The sequence below is a fragment of the Perca fluviatilis genome, chromosome 16 (assembly GCF_010015445.1).
Source record: "Perca fluviatilis chromosome 16, GENO_Pfluv_1.0, whole genome shotgun sequence".
Taxonomy (NCBI): domain Eukaryota; kingdom Metazoa; phylum Chordata; class Actinopteri; order Perciformes; family Percidae; genus Perca; species Perca fluviatilis.
This window is the reverse complement of record NC_053127.1, coordinates 7100631-7107840: the sequence shown is the minus strand read 5'-3', so window position 1 is coordinate 7107840 and position 7210 is coordinate 7100631. Positions and strand designations below refer to the sequence as shown.

The window sequence follows — 7210 nt, the reverse complement described above, 5'->3', positions numbered from 1 at the left end:
CAAAAGTAGTTCTTATAATGAGCTCCGATCCCAGGGACCCACCATGGGCAAAAAAATCCCTGCTCCTCCTGTGCGGCTGGATTCGAAACGCAAAAGTTTTAGAAGCTAATTACCAGCTCACAAAAAGGAGTTCAGGGACGTCCAGGGGTCCGTACGGATTTTCCACGGGTGCTTACAGTATAATTAACGGTGGGGTGGTTTAATTTAACTATTATTTCATTTGTTAAAACAAAGAGTATAGCGAGACAAATACTTTCCAGCACAGGGTCTGGAGACTGAGACTGTGTTACTGATTACAGTTTAAACCACAGGATCTCTCTAAAATAGTCAAGAGACTTTAAAAGTGTCTGCATGACTTACTTAAAAAGTTCTCCAAAGCATATGACCACATAGGGCATTTAAAATATAAATTTGCGCCCCCTAGCAGTGGCAGGAAATACGACCTACATCAACAATTTCTGTCCTCATACAGTACCTAAAAGTAATGGTCGACGTATTTGGTTCAATCTATGCTAGTCTGGCTCACCGATCATTTACCGGATGTCCCTGGCCTTGCAAAAACTCGGTTTGTTTTGGGAAACAACAACAAACTTCAAGCTAGCAAGGTACACGTTAAAAAAAACGACAAGTTTTGAAGAGAGTTTGGATCGTGCAACAAGGTAGGCCTGCTTGGTTCTTTCGGAAATGATTCTAAAGATTTAAAAAAGAACATGCTTAACGTTGCGGCATTTACAATCTAAACTGGGACGTTTTGGGACCAATTGTGGCAGGATTGCTGTGGACAAAGTAACGTTACACACGGCGATACACTGGCAAAAGTCCTGTGTTTGTTTGGCTGTGGTTCGTATCCGCTTTAAAATCCAATGGGTTCTTCATTGGTCCATGCTAAACCCATCTACCAAGTGTCGTTAAATCAGGCGAGTAGTTTTTTTCCCGTAATCCTAGTGACAGACAATCAAACCAACAAACGACCTATCGGACACACCGAACCGAAAACGTAAGGTAATAAGCATGACACCAGACTTATTTGATTTGCTGAAGATATCAAAGATGTGGCAAGATATTCAGAGGTCTGGACCAGGCTCTCCCTGCATTCCCCCAAATTATAACAGGTGTGCACACACCATTTAGAAAAGTACATAGCATAATGTGTAATTACGTGTTTAGTGTATAATGTAGTAAACACACTTGTACATATAAACCTGTAAGGCACCTGAGACAGTTGTTTTCAGTCCGCACATTGTAACTGGATCATGATTTCTTCTGGTCAATTGACCCATTTTAGCTCCCTGTGACTCATGTCAAGGTACCGTAAGAGTCAGTGAAGCACTCTGCTCCCTCATCTCTCCTCCTTCATCCTCTGATCCGCCCCCCTCTCATTTCCCACATTCCTCCAAGGTGACGTCTCCCGCTGTTGTGTAACATCCATCGGCCCGTGGAGAAGCCAGCGCACTGCAGGGTCCTGACAGGTAACTCCCTGGATGGCCATTTGCCTCCACTGGCAACCATTAATCCCACTCTAGGATCGTAAAAGAAATAGCTCCTCGGTATGGAAGCCATTACACACAGAGGGGCCTGGAAAAGAAAAGCAGTCTGGAGGGGAGAAAGAGTGAAAAACAATATGAGAAGGCCAGGGGAGATGGAAAATAAGAGACTTAAGTTAACACTCCACCGAAAAGCTCTCTTTTCAGTATCAAAAAGTCACCTTGTGGAGACTTTTTGAGGTTTTAAAAGGTTTGTAGTTGGATCCTTTGTGAAGTGCTGTTATTAGATGGATTTACAGCAATTATGGCATCAAATGGTGAACCAAAAAAACATATGCAAATAATCTTCCTAAACCTCTCCCACAGCAAACTCTGAAATGTCTATTCATATGCTCAGTGTGTATCAGACACACAGGGACAAAGCCATTATTTAAAGATCTACAACAAAGATGGCAGAGCATCTAAAGATGCACGATGAATACACGTTGTCTCATGTAGTTGTGCGTAAAGGGCTAGCCAGGTGACTGAAAATGTCCTAGCTATGTTAAGCTAAAGTGGTTAAATTACTAAATAGTATTATAAGATTTAGATTTTAAAATTGAAAGATACCCTGTGGTGTTTTTGACCACTAACAGCTTTCCGGAGCTATGCTCCTCGTTTGAGCTTGTGCTTGTTAGCATTTATATATGCTAACATTTATCACGTTGCCCGTATGCATACTATTCATGCTAATCCACGGATTGACAGTTGGTGGCGGTAATGCGCCAAGAACTGACTTCACATGATAACTAGAAACAGCAGCTACATATAGACACTGAAACACAGAAATTACTTAATCTTAAATTTAAAAGTCAAATCAGATCCTTTTTTTTTTTTTATTATTTTTGGTTCGTTTTTAGGCCTTTATTGACATGACAGCTGAAGAAATGCAATGGGAGCGAGAGGGGGGTATGACATGTAGCAAAGGGCCGCAGGTCGGAGTCTAACCCGGGCGCGCTGCATCGAGGAGTAAACCTCTATATATGGGCGCCTGCTCTACCAACTGAGCTATCCTGGCAGCCCCAAGTCAGATCTTTAAAACAGCTCACAGCTACTGGTGGTTGGAGCCCCCCCCCCTTAACCCTCCTGTTGTCCTCGGGTACAATTTGCGCCCCTTTCAAAGTTTCTATATCAGAAAATTCGGCTTCTTTCAAGCAAACTGCACGAAAATTACATGGATGGCAGTTCGCTACTTTCATTTAATTTGGGGTGTTCGATTCAATTTCATAGCATTTGGAGAGAAACATTTTTATTGTTTCAAAACTGTATCCTGAATAACTTTAACATATACCAGTCTGTGACTCTCTCAAGAAATGTTCCTCTGAACAGTCTTACATTTTAAAATTTAGTCAAAGTAATTCGTAATTTCAGCTTTTTCTTACTCAAAAAATAGGTATAATTTATAAAATGAGATCTGTTGTTCATAAATTCCAAAAAATACGTGTAAAACTGATACTGTAAGTCGCTGTTAGTGGTGAATCCGGTGGTAAAGAAGAAAAAAAAAAGTGCGAAAACCTTAAAAAAAAGCAACATACATTTCAAAAAAGCGTCAAGAACAATGAAAAAAAAAAGGATAAAAAAAAAAAAAAGGGTTAAGTTTTGGGAGGACAACACAAGGGTTAAAGTACGACCAGATGTGTAAAATCAAAAGCAGCGCTAAACTCACCGGACTCAAAAGAAAAAGTCACCGATGGCGGATGATTGCGGCCTCTGATCGTGGCCTTTCCTGTAGCATAATTGTCATAAATCAACCTCAACAGTGAAAGGAGTATAAACCAGCATACTGCAAAAGAAAAAAAAGAAACAATGCTTCATTGACTCACAGTCCACAGCGCTATTTTCAGAGCGCACATCATTGCTGTGTGCACCTGTGCTCCTGTTGCCTCAAGGCATGCTGAGCATCTGAATGCTTTCTGTGCCACAAGGTCAGACAGACAGTAGCAGCGCTAAGACAGCTCGCACACACAACGGGGATAGATAGAGAGAGAGAGAGAGAGAGAGAGAGAGAGAGAGAGAGAGAGAGTCTTCAATAATTCAAGAGTAGACAAAACCCAGACCTTGTAACTTTTCAAAGTGTGAGAGGGAACGTCTCTCCGTCGGCAGAGTCCCCTGGGTGCACCGACACAAACCTCTTCACATCCTGACCGTTCAGGCTGGGTTTCCTGTGTGAGAAGAGACACAACACAAAAACACCTCCGAACAGGCAAGGACGGACACACCGTGGGGAAGGCAACAGGTTTTTACAACAACTGGTATGTGTTGGAAGAGTTTAGCCAGTTTAGTGTTATACTCGAGATCGGTCTTCGTCTCGAGACCACTTTTTTGAAGGTCTCGGGCTACATTTACATATCTTTTGCTACGTTTACATCTCGCATTCACACGACTCTGGTGTTTCAGAGCCTCTAAACCGGAGAAATTTGAAAACACTTCTGAGCCCAGCGTTTCCTCTATGTGGATTCTGTAGTGGCGGCCCGCCATGGCAGGATTTCTGCCGCCACGGTATCAGAAATAGGGCAGACGCACAACGTAGTTGCGGTTGCGGTTGGGAGTGTGCAGACAGTTTATTGAGGGGATGGTTTGGGAGGACGGTGCCGTTCGCGTGTGCGGGTTGGTGCCGTCTTGGGGAGCGGTGGTCGCGGCGGTCGCGGCCGGTCGCGCCGGTCGAGCGACGGACGCCATGCAACCAGTAACATGGCTCAAGCACGGCGTTCGTCGTTTCGACTGGTCGTGGCTGTTTTCCCGGGGGTGGCGCCCGCCTTCGTAGACTATCTTTTTAGTGAACTGTCTGTACACTTCCAAAGATCTCAATGCTTCAGTTTACATGTAGGGACCCTCATTATGCTACCGTGGAAGTGTGGTGCCATTTTGAGCCTTGATAGTGGTGTGGAAATAGCGGGTTCCGCCATCCATTCCAACATACCCCCACTCCGACATTGACGTCTAATTGTCGGAGTGGCGGCACTTCCATTGTTTTCAAACATCCCACCACTCCAGACCCCCACTGCTAACAAAAAATCCTAAAGGAAACAGAGTGAACCCGTTTTGGTTTGGAATCTCCAGGGTTGTGTTGCAGTCTAGACCTAGACCTTTGGCAACACCGACACTGACGCCAATGTTTCGCCGCCTGATTGGGTCATGACGTCTCGTTCTCTGAGACTAAGCTACTAACGTTACCATGGCACCTACCAGCAACGGGCGGAGTTACATGCTGCCTCCTGTTTATGTTGATGAGATATTTTGGTTTGGGCGTGTTAGTTAAAACGGAGATTAGTTCTTCTACTGGAGCTAAAAACACTTGTGTGCACGGAGTTCGCTATTTCATGGTGGATGCAGGAAAAAACGGAGATGAGATGTACACGATGACCTAATTTGAGGACAGCTACACTCGTTATTGTAAGTGCACAATATAAAGATCAACAAGTCACTGACACATATATTCAAATTTGATTCATTCAATAAATTATAATTTTATTTATAATTAAATCCATCAGGCATTTTCATATTATACCAACATTTGCAGCATCCTGAGCCTTTTTAGTAAGGTTTCTATGAACACTCAGCCCAGAGTAGTTTTATTCTCCCCGAAACAAGTTTTTTTTTTTTTTTTTATAGAATTTTAGAACAATTTTAGATTGCAACTTCATTGCAACAAAAATACAAAAGACATCATAACTTTTATCGCAATTTTACAAAAGCTGCCACGAAATCAGGCATTTTGGGCTGCAACTATCTCAAAAAAAGTCCGCGAAAATCCTCGAGGGACTGATTGAGTCATTCTGCCTTTAAAAATAAAGCCCAGAATAGACTCAGCGCCCCTTAATGCTATACTGTAAGTGCTGTTTCAATTCGGACACTGAATTATGAAGTGGTTCTGGCAGGACACTCAGCTGCAGATACAAACACGCATCATTATGAACGGTTCACCGAGCCTTGAGTTCAGTCAAGTATTTCAGTGGACTTTGGCATGTGCATTAAAATGCTGATGCACTGCACTGTTGTCTCTTTAAATTAAAGCGTAGCTCTCGCCAAAATGCAACCTAGGGTCTTTTTATGAATGTACCCGAGTCAAACCTTCGTTTAAAAGCATATTTATTACGGAAGCGGCACTTTTAAGATTGACCGTATTTTCGTTTTTGGTCTAATGGCCTCTTGAATGGGAATGCTAGTGGCACTATGATCACATCAAAATCACTATTTTTAATCACCAGGGGCTCTACACATGAACTCAGCATTGAGAATGGTCTTACACATTAGGGCTGAACGATTTGGGGGAAAAAAATCTAAATGCGATTTTCCTGCCAGATACTGCAATTACGATATGATTACGATAGCTACAAAATCTACGATTCATGTTAATTAAAGTTTCTGTAAAGTTTCCTACATTTCTGTAAACAATCTGTGATATGTAACATTATTCCAGCATGTATCTTATGAAAAAAAACAGTAAATATAATAATGTAATAATAATAAAAAATGTTAAATGAAATGCTACACCAAACTAAATATTGCACGATCCATTAATCGCTGTCTTCACGCTAATCACATTCTTTCAAATCTGAATGAATAATCGTTCAGCCCTCTGACGCATTATGTATTATTAGGGAGGCCTCACAATACGATATCATCACGATACTTTTTCTGTTTGTTCATCTCAACTCAATTGCTTTCCTGCAAAATGGGATTCTCAAGCAGACAAGCTGACCAACACATACATAATAATAGAGCGATACTTGGCATCTGTGTATCAATTCAGCGATACTACGCTGCATCGAGTTTTTCCCCCCACCCCTATCTATTATATCAACTATTAAAACATCCTAGATTTTTGGACTCTGTTTCTACATTCCCTTGCATGTCATTACTCACACATATGGTATGTACTTGTGGCTTTGTGAGGTCATCCTGATTGCAGTGAATCCACTGAATACTGTCTTACAAACGTAAAAGTGGATTCAACTGAACCCTAGCAGTGCACGTGGCAGAGCGCTACAAGTGAAGTTGCCCCAGAAACAATGTCATGCGGCATTTCCGATCATCACATTTGGTACTATATGTGAGCATAGCAGCAGAACATAGAGGTGTAATTGTTGCCCTTCACGCTACACACAGCCTTTTACCACAACCCTTTTTTTTTATTGAAACAGATTGATGCCAGAGGTGGACGTACAGCAACTAATAAACATCGCTCCGGCATTGTCTGTTTTCTCAGCACCTCCACTTGCAGGTTCTTCATTAGCTCTTGGCAGTCCACGCCTTGGCACTTTTTTTTTTCTATTTACTTGCCAGTTTCAATGAATAGTAATGAGCATTGTTGTTGTTGCTCTGTTTGCTGATGACCTTCTCAGTCTCTCCCGGCACAGATATTATTTTGTCTCGCAGAAATGAGTTGCGTCAGTATGAACAGGCAATCGGCACTTTTTAATGCATGCCTAATAGGCCTTCCTGTGTTTGACATCAACCGAAAGAATGTGATGGCTGATGTACATTATACATACATTAAGGAGATAAGAGCCGTTTGCTGAGCGTACAAAGAGAGCAGCTCAGTGTGACCCCGTTCATATGCTCGTCAATAACGGCACACGCCCTTTATATCTCCACACGGAGAGAGAAAACAGTAAAACAACTTTTCAATCTGACTGGGAGAAGGAGTTTATGCAAATTTCCATAGGGAAGTGTTGTCTCAAATC

At 42.2% G+C, this 7210-nt stretch overlaps 1 long non-coding RNA gene across 1 annotated transcript; it reads right to left on the bottom strand.

Moving 5' to 3' along the window:
* Positions 1-806: 806 nt before the first annotated feature.
* On the bottom strand, positions 807-4299 carry LOC120544490. The gene is made up of 3 exons (XR_005636507.1): positions 3581-4299; positions 3190-3306; positions 807-1593 (listed from the first exon to the last, which is right to left on the bottom strand). It is a non-coding gene; the product is annotated as an uncharacterized LOC120544490 (long non-coding RNA).
* Positions 4300-7210: the final 2911 nt, after the last annotated feature.